Source organism: Bubalus bubalis, chromosome 7 (genome assembly GCF_019923935.1).
Source record: "Bubalus bubalis isolate 160015118507 breed Murrah chromosome 7, NDDB_SH_1, whole genome shotgun sequence".
Classification (NCBI taxonomy): domain Eukaryota; kingdom Metazoa; phylum Chordata; class Mammalia; order Artiodactyla; family Bovidae; genus Bubalus; species Bubalus bubalis.
Genome location: NC_059163.1, coordinates 113989224 through 114003550, shown reverse-complemented (window position 1 = coordinate 114003550; position 14327 = coordinate 113989224).

Here is a 14327-nt window from a genome sequence, read left to right as displayed (position 1 = left end):
GCTCTGTGATGACCTAGAAGGGTGGGATGGGGTGGATAAGAGGGAGGTCTAAGAGGAAGGAGATATCTATATCTATCTAGCTATCTATGTATCTATCTATCTAACTCTCTCTCTCTCTCTCTCTTATATATATATATATATATAGAGAGAGAGCTGATTCACTTCATTGTACAGCAGAAACTAACACAATATTGTAAAGCAACTCTACGCCAATTAAAAAAAAAAAGATATTTGGCAAAACTAATACAGTTATGTAAAGTTTAAAAATAAAATAAAATTAAAAAAAAAAAAAATGAGGCAGGATATAAGGTAAGGACTAGCAAGGGTCCAAAACTGGAGAAACAATGGATGGGAAGCTTTTAAGGAGAAACAGTAAGTCTTAAGAGAAAGTTAGCATCTATTCAATCCCAGTATTGGAGGGACTTAGATTGTAGCTGGAAAAATGTCCAATGATCAAGGCTGTGGTGAGTAAATAAGAAGCCTTCTGATTAATTCCTATAGTCACGGGTGTGTCTTGTCTGCACACAAAGCAACCTCACCCTTGCTATATCCTATAAAAATAAGCATTTGTTCTCATGCTGGAGATCACGTAAATCAATCTCTGTGACTCTGCTTCTGAAGGGACACCACACCATGGGAGTTCATTCTGGGGTCTAGGAAGTAGGAATAGTAGCTACTTTGGGAGAAGTCAGAGTCACTCCTGAATAAGTGTAAATAGACAATGGTATTTCAGATCTTGACTTGGACTTCTACAGTCTCACCTCCACCTGTGTCCGTTGACCAAAACAAATCACATGGAGAAGGCCAACATCCAAATCACAGAAAAGTATCCTCTGCTAAAGGTGGTTTGGGGTTAAGGAATAGATGTTTGCTGCACAGCAGTTTAATTGACCTCAGTGTCTAACTAGAAATGCTTTTGTTTTAATTTTTTTTATTTTTATTTTTAAACTTTACAAAATTGTATTAGTTCCACATCCATCAGTATTTTCTGTGCTTTTTGCTCATGCAGAAAAAAAAAAAGGCATCCTTGGGCTTCTGGACCTTCTTATCTTGGTCTTTATGAATCTTTAAATGAAATCTGGGAAGAAGCTGGGTCTTTTCTTTATGAAATCTGCTTGCAATACCCTACTGTATATTTTAGAACTTGAAAAAATTCATATAAATATATGACTCCTTTCCTCCTCCCCCCAAAACAGGGTCTTCTGTAAGGCTCTTCAGACTCAATGAACCTCAAATGTGATAGGCAACTTCAGTTAGTTTCCATTAAATGTAGGAATTTGTTCTTGAGCATGTTTTCAATTATTGTCTTGAATTATAGTATTTTGAAATTGATTAATATAATATGTACTGGAATATAGAAATTTATAATGTAGATACAGAATAATATTTTAATCATTTCATTATTTTTAATATTAGAGAAAGTTCCTGATGTATTGGAAATATTATGTAGGGAATAAAATGAAGGTACTTCTATGCACTCACATAAATATTGTGCATCATCTTGTCTTCTTGCCAGTAAACCACCCAAACATAAATCCTCGCAAACAAGAAATACCTAAAGATGAATAGCAGCAAAATGCATATCTAAAAAAGCATAAATATACTACCATGTATAAAATAAATAACCAATAAGGATCTACTTTATAGCACAGAAAACTATACTCAATATTTTATAATAAATTCTAATGAAAAAGAATCCAAAAAAGAATATATATATATGTATATACAGCAAATTATGTACTTTGCTATACACCTGAAACTAAAACAGCCTTGTAAATTAACTATATTTCAATTGAAAAAAAGTTTTGAAAAAGAGTATGGATAAAACAAACACCTCCAATCCATTGAATGTATGTAACAAAACCAAAAGTATAGGATAATATTTCAGAATACTGGAACAGTGGTAGATTTTTTCATTACCTAATATCTTCAGATAAAAGCAATTCATATTAGTCACTTCAGAAAAAATAAAAGGAAAATTGCAAAGAAAGATGTATGATAATCGTGGAAATGGCATTGTATTTGTAGAAATTGTGAAAAACAAAACAGATTCTACAAGGGTTTTAATTTGCTTGGTTGACCCAGAATGGCAAAGTATCACTGATGCTGCAAAGTCACAAGCAGTAAAGACAAGGGCACGCCATAAACACCTGGATAGAAGATAGTCAGAAAAGATACCAAGAGACTTGGGGAAAAAGGAGAAAAAACAGGAAGTAGCTCAGAGCCGTTGTTGGCTTTAGCACTCATGTGCTCCTAGGGATTTTTGCTTTGTTGTTTTTATTCAATGAGGATTTTCTTACTATTTTGCTCTATAAAGAATGTCTTAAAAATATTTTGTATTTTGTATGTGCTGTAGTAGAAAGATTACTCTGAACCTTTAAGTTCTTTGTTGCCAGAAATAAAATCTCTCCTTCTAAAAATCTTCACCAAATCTTAGGCAGAAACAAGGCTCTCACATTGTCATAAAGTTCCCCCAAATCTTTTTGTTTTTCTTTAGAGATAATTTAAATACTTAGATATGTAAAATATATCATACCACAAAAAAAATTCCAAGAATTGTTCTCCTGTCCTATTTCTATAGCACATCACTTTATTTTATTTTTTTAAACTCAGTAAGATGTAATCTGCAGCAGCCTGGACTGTGGGGATGATCCAAGGGAACAATGCAAGGAACTTCTGGAGGAAAATTATTTGATCAATAACCAAATTTCATTTTATCAAATTTTAGTTTTATGAAGCTCAGATTTATGAAGGCCAGAACTCCAAGTATTAACATAAAGCATAGCTCACTCTTATAGTCCCTTAAGGTCAGCCTCTGGGGTCAGTAGACTCTTCTTACTGCTGCCTTCCTTCAAAATCAACAGCTTCTTTAAAGCTTTTGCGTTTTAATATACCACCCACCAACTTCCTTCATTTCTGTCATAGCCATTTTCTAGGTCATTTTCTTTTGTTCATGAAAATAGGACTCCTCATCTTTCATATGGTCATTCTCAGGTAAATGTATTGGCCTCTCAGTGGTTTGACCTAATTATCTTCAGTTTTCTTCCCCTGCCCTCATCTTTGCTAGGCAGTCCCATCATTCCTCCTGAAAACAGCTCTTTTGCCCATTTCCTATTTGCCCATTTCTGTTCCCTTCTAACCATGAAAGAACCTAATTAACCTGTTGATTATTTTCCTAGATAGAAGAATGAAGAATTAAGTAGTTAAAGAATGATGAGCTCTCTGCCCTTAATTACCTCCTTAGCAATCTTGCAGGCAGATCACACAGGCAAAATAACATCTGTAGTGACAGCCAGTCAGCCTTCATGCAATGGAAAAGAATATGGAACCCAGGCTCCTGCCCCTGTGATTCACTGAGATTCTTCTCATATTTTCCCTTAAAAACTGTCCCAGGTGAGCAAAATATTTGGATTTGGTCTCAAGACATGAATCTACCTTCTCCCCAGATTGCCAGCTTTTCTTATTAAGCCATCTTTACTTTCTATTGACAATTGGCCTCTTAAAGTATAGGCTTCAAGTGGCAAGGAGCTAAATTTGAGTTCTGTAACACTCCTACCCTAGACCCTCTCAATACACCATCACAGACATTTCTATTTCAAGCATCTCAAGCTTTGGCCTGTTCACATATCATCCTGGTAACTTCTACCAGCTCAGTTACTGCAATAATCCAATCAGCCCCAATTTTTTGGTACCTTTTCAATATCACTGCTCCCTTCTTTCTTCAGTTGTCTATTTAACTTGTCTGATGCTCATCATATCACTTTCATGCAAACACACCGAAATCTTTTGCTTTCCCTCTCTTATATAGACTAAAAAACTATGTCCAACCTTTCCTGAATCAGCTATGTTCATTGATTACAGAAAAATATATACTTATATAACTCGTGATTGAATATGCAATGAAGCCCTCAAAAAGGTATTCAAACATGCCCCCAAATCCTATTACTTTGTGCCTTCTCTCTTTACTTTCTTCATTCACTTTTGTGATGCACCCACTTTTTATCTTACTGTAAAAATATTCAAAACCAGACATAATCAATACATCAATAAAGCCACATGCATCCCTGTTCAAAGCATCTATGCCTTCCCTCATGCCACAAAAGAATAACTGTTTCCACTCCCCAGTAAAGTCAACCAACTGTGATGCTCTGGATCCTGTCCTCTTTTCATTTTCCTCTCTCTCTTTCAGCAACTTTCTTGTCTATTGGGTCTTTCTTATTTTCCCTGCCCAGATGTGCTACCTCAGGTTCTATATCTTTATTTGCCTTCCCATGGACTCCTTTGGCAGTCTGTGGAATCCTACTGTCTTCTTCTCAGAATGATGTTTTAAATATAAAAAGGAAAATACTGAGGATCACAAAGAAAATAAACTGTACAGAAACATGGAAAATCTCACAATGTAAATACGTGCTGCTTTATTAATGTTTTTAATAATGAAAATACTTTTAAAATAAAGGAAAGATAAAATTAATTTTTTAGGTAGTTGCAGAGCATCAGGCTGGTCTCCCTGTGCTATGCAGCAGTTTCCCATCAGTTATCTGTTTTACACAAGATAGTGTATATATGTCAATGCCACTTTCTCAGTTGTCCTACCCTCTCCTTCCCCTGCTGTGTCAACAGGTTTGTCTCCATTCATTCCCTGTAAATATGTTCATCAGTACTATTTTTTTAGATTCCATGTATGTGTGTTAATATATAATATTTGCTGAGGCTCAAAAGGAAGGTGAGATATATATATATATATATATATATATATATATATATATATATATATAATATCCAGTTCAGTTCAGTTGCTCAGTTGTATACTACTACAATCCTATGGACTACAGCATGCCAGGCCACCCTGTCCATCACCAACTCCTGGAGTTCACCCAAACTCATGTCTACTGAGTTGGTGATGCCATCCAACCATCTCATCCTCTGTTTTCCTCTTCTCCTCCTGCCCTAAATCTTTTCCAGCATCAGGGTCTTTTCCAAAGAGTAAGGTCTTCACATCAGGTGGCCAAAGTATTGGAGTTTCAGCTTCAACATCAGTCCTTCCAATTAACACCCAGGACTGATCTCCTTTAGGATGGACTGGTTATATCTCCTTGCAGGCCAAGGGATTCTGAAGAATCTTCTACAGCACCACAGTTCAAAAGTATCAATTTTTTGGCACTCAGTTTTCTTTATAGTCCAGCTCTAACATCCATACATGGCTACTGGAAAAACCATAGCTTTGACTAGACGGACCTTTGTTGGCAAAGTAATGTCTCTGCTTTTTAATATGCTGTCTAGGTTGGTCATAACCTTTCTTCCAAGGAGCAAGTGTCTTTTAATTTCATCTGCAGTGATTTAACTTCATGACCCAGATAGAGCCAGACATCCTGAAATGGGAAGTCAAGTGGGCCCTAGAAAGCATCACTACAAACAAAGCTACTGGAGGTGATGCAATTCCAGTACAGCTATTTCTAATCCTGAAAGATGATGCTGTGAAAGTGCTGCACTCAATATGCAAGCCAATTTGGAAAACTCAGCAGTGGCCACAGGACTGGAAAAGGTCAGTTTTCATTCCAATCCCAAAGAAAGGCAATGCCAAAGAATGCTCAAACGACTGCACAATTGCATTCATCTCACATGCTAGTAAAGTAATGCTCAATATTCTCCAAGCCAGGCTTCAGCAATACGTGAACTGTGAACTTCCAGATGTTCAAGCTGGATTTAGAAAAGGCAGAGGAACCAGAGATCCAATTGCCACCATCCGCTGGATCATGGAAAAAGCAAGAGAGTTCCAGAGAAACATCTATTTCTGTTTTATTGACTATGCCAAAGCCTTTGACTGTGTGGATCACAATAAACTGTGGAAAATTCTAAAAGAGATGGGAATACCAGACTACCCGACCTGCCTCTTGAGAAATCTGTATGCAGGTCAGGAAGCAACAGTTAGAACTGGACATGAAACAACAGACTGGTTCCAAATAGGAAAAGGAGTGTGTAAAGACTGTATATTGTCACCCTGCTTATTTAACTTCTGTGCAGAATATATCATGAGAAACGCTGGACTGGAAGAAACACAAGCTGGAATCAAGATTGCCGGGAGAAATATCAATAACCTCAGATATGCAGATGACACCACCCTTATGGCAGAAAGTGAAGAGGAACTAAAAAGCCTCTTGATGAAAGTGAAAGTGGAGAGTGAAAAAACTAGCTTAAAGCTCAACATTCAGAAAATGAAGATCATGGCATCCGGTCCCATTACTTCATGCGAAATAGATGGGGAAACAGTGGAAACAGTGTCAGACTTTATTTTTCTGGGCTCCAAAATCACTACAGATGGTGACTGTAGTCATGAAATTAAAAGATGCTTACTCCTTGGAAGGAACGTTATGACCAACCTAGATAGCATATTCAAAAGCAGAGACATTACTTTGCCAACAAAGGTCTGTCTAGTCAAGGCTATGGTTTTTCCTGTGGTCATGTATGGATGTGAGAGTTGGACTGTGAAGAAGGCTGAGCACCGAAGAATTGATGCTTTTGAACTGTGGTGTTGGAGAAGACTCTTGAGAGTCCCTTGGACTGCAAGGAGATCCAACCAGTCCATTATGAAGGAGATCAGCCCTGGGATTTCTTTGGAAGGAATGATACTAAAGCTATAACTCCAGTACTTTGGCCACCTCATGGGAAGAGTTGACTCATTGGAAAAGACTCTGATGCTGGGACGGATTGGGGGCAGGAGGAGAAGGGGACGACAGAGAATGAGATGGCTGGATGGCATCACTGACTCGATGGACGTGAGTCTGAGTGAACTCCGGGAGTTGGTGATGGACCAGGAGGCCTGGCGTGCTGCGATTCATGGGGTCGCAAAGAGTTGGACACGACTGAGCGACTGAACTGAACGGAACTGAAAATAAAGTCTGTCACTGTTTCCCCATCTATTTCCCACGAAGTGATGGGACCAGATGCCATGATCTTAGTTTTCTGAATGTTGAGCTTTAAGCCAACTTTTTCACTCTCCTCTTTCACTTTCATCTTGAGGCTCTTTAGTTCTTCTTCACTTTCTGCCATAAGGGTGGTATCATCTGCGTATCTGAGGTTATTGATATTTCTCCCAGCAATCTTTATTCCAGCTTGTGCTTCATTCAGCTTAGCATTTCACATGATATACTTTACATAAAAGTTAAATAAACAGGGTGACAAAATACAGCCTTGATGTACTCCTTTCCGGATTTGGAACCAGTCTGTTGTTTCATGTCCAGTTCTAACTGTTGCTTCTTGATCAGCACACACGTTTCTCAGGAGGCAGGTCAGGTGGTCTGGTTTTCCCATCTGTACAAATTTCCAGTTTGTTGTGATTCACACAGTTGAAGGTTTTGGCATAGTCAATAAAGCGGAGTGAGTGAGTGAAGTTGCTAGTCGTGTCCGATTCTTTGCGACCCCATGGACTGTAGCCTACAAAGCTCCTCTGCCCATGAAATTTTCCAGGCAAGAGTACTGGAATGGGTTGTTATTTCCTTCTCCAGGGGATCTTCCCATCCCAGGGATTGAACCCAAGTCTCCTGCATTGCAGGCAGATGCTTTAACCTCTGAGCCACCAGGGAAGTCAATAAAACAGAAGTAGATGTTTTTCTGGAGCTCTCTTGCTTTCTCAATGATCCAATGGATGTTGGCAACTTCATCTCTGGTTCCTCTGCCTTTTCTAAATCCAGCTTCAACATCTGGAAGTTCATAGTTCACATACTGCTGAAGCCTGGCTTGGATAATTTTGAGCATTACTTTGCTACCATGTGAGATGAGTGAAATTGTGTGGGAGTTTGAACATTCTTTGGCATTGCCTTTCTTTGGGATTGGAATGAAAACTGACCTTTTCCAGTCCTGTGACCACTGCTGAGTTTTCCAGATTTGCTGGCATATTGAGAGCAGCACTTTCATAGCATCATCTTTTAGGACTTGAAATAGCTCAACTAGAATTCCATCACCTCCACTAGCTTTGTTTGTAGTGATGCAACTTGACTTCACACTCCAGGATGTTTAATTCTAGGTGAGTAATCACACCACCTATAATAAAGTGGGCTAAATGCTAAAAAGTAGAAAAAGCTTGTGCCAAGAGTGTGTTATAAAGGGACCCAATTTATTCTGATGGAGTTAGGAAAATTTGCCTAAGGGGGAGAAATTGAGTTGAAATATAAAAGTTGAATACAAATGAATAAAGCAAGGAAGTGGGCAGGAAAGAACGAGAAAGGAAAGAAGAGGCAGGAGATAGGAAGGAATAAAGGGAGATGGTGGGGAATGGCTTTCCAGGCAGAACCAATAGCATATACAAAAATTCTGAATTCAGGAATATACATATTATGTTTGAGAAACTGAAAAAAGACTAGTATCTTCTGGTAAGTTCTACAGAGCATGGAAAACTTTCAGAAAAGGAAGATTGGGACCAGTTAATATGTGGGATTTTATCACAAGAGTCATGGGAAATTACTGAAAAGTTTTAGAGAAACAATTGATAAGATTAAATTTGCACTGTTAACTGCCTTATAGATGGACTTTTTAAACAGACTCTGCCATCCATCAGAACAATAACATAAAGGCCAATTCCATTGTTGATGAAGAACTCAAAATTAATTATTTAAATGACTAAAAATTTATCTTAAAGTTGGAATACACAGAAATCTTTGAATCCTGGCTTCTACAAATAAGTATATATATAATGCACAATATTCAAATTATTGTTAAATTATATTGAAGAATACAGTTTAAAAGGTAAAATGATGACTCCTATAAATATAAAATGAACACATCATAGGTTTTAACTCCTTGTCAAATGAAATTAGTAAGATGCTACAACCAGTTTCAAAGGAAAATTCAAAAAGCAATACATATGTAGGAAAAGATATGCTGAAATAAATTTACAAATAGATGCACAATGAGTCTACTCACAAGCAATAATCAATTCCACTCTCCACCTGGAACAACTGATTTGCATTTCTATAGGGAAGGATCTTTGCATTGTTATTATGTGCTCATAACTTGCAGGGCATAAAGAGAGTGCTGAAATGATGAAAGAGTGAGAAAAAAAATAGAAGAACACATTTTGGGTCAATTTCAAGTCTTTGAGAATTTTTCCTACCCATATATGAATATAAATTTTATATAATAATGGTGCTCTAATGCTGGTCAAAAAAATACTGCTCTGTCCTGTAATAGATGTGACCTAGAATCAATGCTCTTATTTTTAGCAAAGCTCTATGGGCTTCTGGAACACTTCTACTTTATTATTGATATGTCATCTTTAGAATCTAGGAATCCAGACAAATTTCAGTCATGTGAGACTCTGAGCAGAGAATCCAGTCCCATAATGCAGGATTCCTGACCCATGAAAACTGTGAGATAATAAATTCATATTGTTTTTAGTCATTAAAGTTGTGAAATTTTTACACAGACTATAAAACTATGAGTCCATCTATATGGAGCTCAAAACTAGGCGAAACTGAACTATGGTTTAAATAATAAGATGCAGCTATCTCTGGGAAGTAAGGAGGGTAATAACTGGGTGGGTTTGTGTGGACTTCTGGAATCTGATGATGCTCATTTCTTGATCTGGAGAGGTGCGCTTACTTGGTGGAAATTCATAAAGCTGTACGCTGGGAAAGTACTTTGTATACTTTTGTTAGCCATTCCCTTCTCTAGGAGATCTTCCCGATCCAGGAGTTGAACCCAGGCTCCTTGCATTGCAAGCGGATTCTTGACCATCAGAGCTACCAGGGAGGCCCTCTGCATGTATACTTCAGTTAAATATTATTGAAGAAATTTAGGACTTAGCTTTTCTGTGAGTTTATATTATTCTATTAAAAAAAAAAAACAAAAAACACCCTGATAATATTAACATATATTAAGCCCTTCTAAGGGCTTCATATGAATTTGCATTTTTATATTTTAATTTTGGTTTTGGCACTCTTTTTAATATAGAAATTTGTTAATCTGGTATAGTCAGATGTAAAAATACTTGTGCTTTGAGATACACAGTTGACCCTTGAATAACATGGATTTGAACTGTGCAGGCCCATTTATACATGGCTTTTCTTTCCAATATAGTATTTTCATTTTACAGATACTTAAGTATGGGGGAAAGTGTTCCATTAGGGATCACAATATAACAAATAAAAAGAAGTGGGGTCTGGGTCCTGATTCTATCTAAACTGCCTCAATTTTCTGCCCTTGGTTAAGTCTTATAACAATTCCTTTGTTTTTGAGGCAGAGACAGTGATACTTAGATTTGGGCTATGGAGACTGAGGGGTGAAGGGCAGTAGGTGCTCTTAAACCCCACCTCGTTTGAGGGTCCACTGTACTCAGTTCTTGTTTAAGAATCTTTCCCTAACCTGCAATGTTTTTAGAGTTAAATCAACAGAATTGATTAAACTGTATCTAGGGACAAATTAAAGTGTTTCTAACATATGATAATTAGTTTAATAATTTCTATTTTTGTTAAAGATAAGATCAAGATCTTTTGAGTATATGAAAGGAAGTTTCCTCTTCCACACAGACACCTATAATTAAAGAATATTTCATTAACTATATTCAACCTATTTTTCTCATTCATTTTTAATAAGTGACATCACTTCTTAGGCCTAACATATAAAGACTCTATGGTGGAAATCACTGCTGATGAACAGGAAAAAAGAAAAAAAAGAAATGAGATTGTTTAAGAGACCTCTGAGGCAATATCAAGCAAACTAATATTCACATTATAGGAATCCTAGAGGAGAAGAGAGAGAGAAAGAGCCTAAGCAAATATTTAAAAATGTAATAGCTGAAAATGTCACTAACCTGGGAAGGGAAAAAGTCACACAAGTCCATGAACCAATGATTACACACAGAATTAACTCAATAAGAACATGCCAAGACACATTTAAATAAAATGACAAAAATTAAAGATAAAGAGAGACTATTAAAAGCAGTAAGGGAAAAAGCAACAGTGAAAGTGAAGTCGCTCAGTCGTGTCCGACTCTTTGCAACCCCAGGGACTATAGCCTACCAGGCTCCTCAGCCCATGGAATTTTCCAGGCAAGAGTACTGGAATGAGTTGCCATTTCCTTCTCCAGGGGATCTTCCTGACCCAGGGATCAAACCCCAGTCTCCTGTATTGCAGGCAGACACTTTACCGTCTGAGCCACCAGGGAAGCCCATAACACACAGAGGAATCCCCATAAGACTCTAAGCTGCTTTTCTCAATGGTAACTCTGTAGGCCAGAAGAAAGTGGCATGATATACTTAAAGTGATGAAAGGGAAAAACTTACAGCCAAGAATACTCTACCTAAACAAGCATTTGAACAGTTTTGATGGAGAAATCAACAATGTTTCATATAAGCAAAAGCTAAGAGAATTAAGCACCAACAAACCAGTTTTACAACAAATATTAAAGGTGAAAAAGAAAAGGCCACAACTAGAAACAAGAAAATTATAAAATGAAAAGCTCACTGATAAAGGTAAACCTACATAAAGGTAGAAAATCATTCACACACAAAAGCAGTAGAGAGGTTAAAAGGCAAAATTAGTAAAGTCATCTGTATCCGCAATAAGCAGTTAAGGTGTACACAAAACAATTAGATGTAAAATATTAAATCAAAAACAGTAATCATGAGGGGAGGAAAGTATAAATGCAGGGTTTAAAAAATGCATTTCAAATCAAGAGATCAGCAACTCAAAATGCTCACCTATATAGAGAGAAACTGCTACTAAAAAAGCACTTAAGATAACTGGAAACCAAAGATCTGTAATAGATAGATATATGACATAAATCATAGCAATACTTTTTAAATCAATCTCCTAAAGTAAATAAAAACAAAATATGAATGAATGGAAACTAATTGAACTTAAAAACATCTGCACAGCAAAGGAAATGACTGACAAAATGAAAAGACAACCTACTGAATGGGAGAAAATATTTGCTAATGATATAACTTAAGCCATTAATATCCAACATATAAAAGCAGTTCATACAATTCAACATCCAAAAAATAAACAACCCATTTAAAAAATGAGCAGAAGAACTGAATAGACATTTTTCAAAAGGAGGAAATGCTGCAGGCCAATGGCACACAAAAGGTAGCTCAACATCGTTCAAAATCAGAGAAATGCAAATAAAAACCACAGTGGAATATCACTTCACACCTATAAGAACAGCCATGATCAAAATGAGCATAAAAAATAAATGCTGGTGAGAATGTGGAGAAAAGGTAACCTCCCATATACTATTGGTGGGGACATAAATTGGTGTGGCTACTCCAGAAAGCAGTATGTGGATTTCCTACAAAACTAAAAGTAGCACTACAATATGAACCAGCCATTCCACTCATGGCTCTGTGTGTGTGTGTGTGTGTGTGTGTGTGTGTATATATATATATATATATATATATATAAAGACTAAGCCACTAATTCAAAAATATGCAAGCATTTAAGTGTTCATAACATCACTATTTATAATTGCCAGGAAATGAAAACAACTTTAGTGTGCAATGGATGAAAAAATAAAGATGTTTTATATATATATATATATATATATATGTGTGTGTATATATATATGTTTTATATATATATAAATATATATAACATATATATGTATATATAAAATAGATTTTATATATCACATATAAATATTTGTATAAAATATTTTTCTATATTGTATAAAAGATTTATATATATATTTATATATTACACATATATATGTATATATAAAATATATATCTATACATATATATGTATAGATATACATATATATAACAAAAATATAGATATGTATCTATAGATATATAAAACATATATATGCTTATATAAACATATATATATAAAGATATATATATATAGATATATAAAACATATATCTAATCTATCTACCTATCTATCTATATATATATTCACATGTACATACCCTAGAAGCAGACCTTGGTTTGATCCCTGGGTTGGGAATATCTGCTGGAGAAGGGAATGGCTGCCCACTCCAATAGTCTTGCCTGGAGAATTTCATGGTCAAGGATTACAGTCCATTGGATGGCAAAGAATCAGACTTCACTGAGCAACTAATATTTTTACTTTCATTTTCATATACATATGTATAAAAGGGGGCTTTCCTGGTGGCTTAGATGGTAAAGAATCTGCCTTCAGTGTGGGAGACCTGGGCTTAATCACTAGGTTGGGAAGGTCCCCTGGAGGAAGGCATGGCAACCCACTCCAGTATTCTTGCCTGGAGAATCCCCGTGGACAGAGTATCCTGGCAGGCTGCAGTCCATGGGGTGGCAAAGAGTTGGGCACAACTGAGTGAACCAAGGTCGGGGGGAGGGGGCCGACAAGAGGAGTTACCCCGCGTCCGAGGTCAGGGGCAGCAGGCGGGAGGAGCTACCCCACGCCCCTAAGCCCGAGGCCAGGGGCAGTGGGCGGGAGGAGCTATCCCATGCCCCCACCCCCGAGGTCAAGGGCGGCGGCAGGGAAGAGCAACCACATATCCAAGGAGCCGTGGCTGTGTGGGCGCAGGAGGGCCTAGAGGAGCTATCCCACATTGAAGGTCAGGAAGCGGCGGTGAGGAGATACCTCTCGTCCAAGGTAAGGAGTAATGGCTGCGCTTTGCTGGAGCAGTCGTGAAGAGATACCCCACGCCCAAGGTAAGAGAAACCAAAGTAAGACGGCAGATGTTGTAAGAGGGCATCAGGGGGCAAACACACTGAAACCATATTCGCAGAAAACTAGTCAATCTAATCTTATCTAACTCAATGAAACTAAGCCATGCCCGTGGGGCAACCCAAGATGGGCGGGTCTTGGTGGAGAGATCTGACAGAATGTGGTCCACTGGAGAAGGGAATGGCAAACCACTTCAGTATTCTTGGCTTGAGAATCCCATGAACAGTATGAAAAGGCAAAATGATAGGACACTGAAAGAGAAACTCCCCAGGTCAGTAGGTGCCCAATATGCTACTGGAGATCAGTGGAGAAATAACTCCAGAAATAATGAAGGGATGTAGCCAAAGCAAAAAGAATACCCAGCTGTGGATGTGACTGGTGATAGAAGCAAGGTCCAATGCTGTAAAGAGCAATATTGCATAGGAACCTGGAATGTCAGGTCCATGAATCAAGGCAAATTGGAAGTGGTCAAACAAGAGATAGCAAGAGTGAATGTCAACATTCTAGGAATCAGCGAACTGAAATGGACTGGAATGGGTGAATTTAACTCAGATGACCATTATATCTACTACTGCGGGCAGGAATCCCTCAGAATAAATGGAGTGGCCATCATGGTCAACAAAAGAGTCCGAAATGCAGTACCTGGATGCAATCTCAAAAACGACAGAATGATCTCTG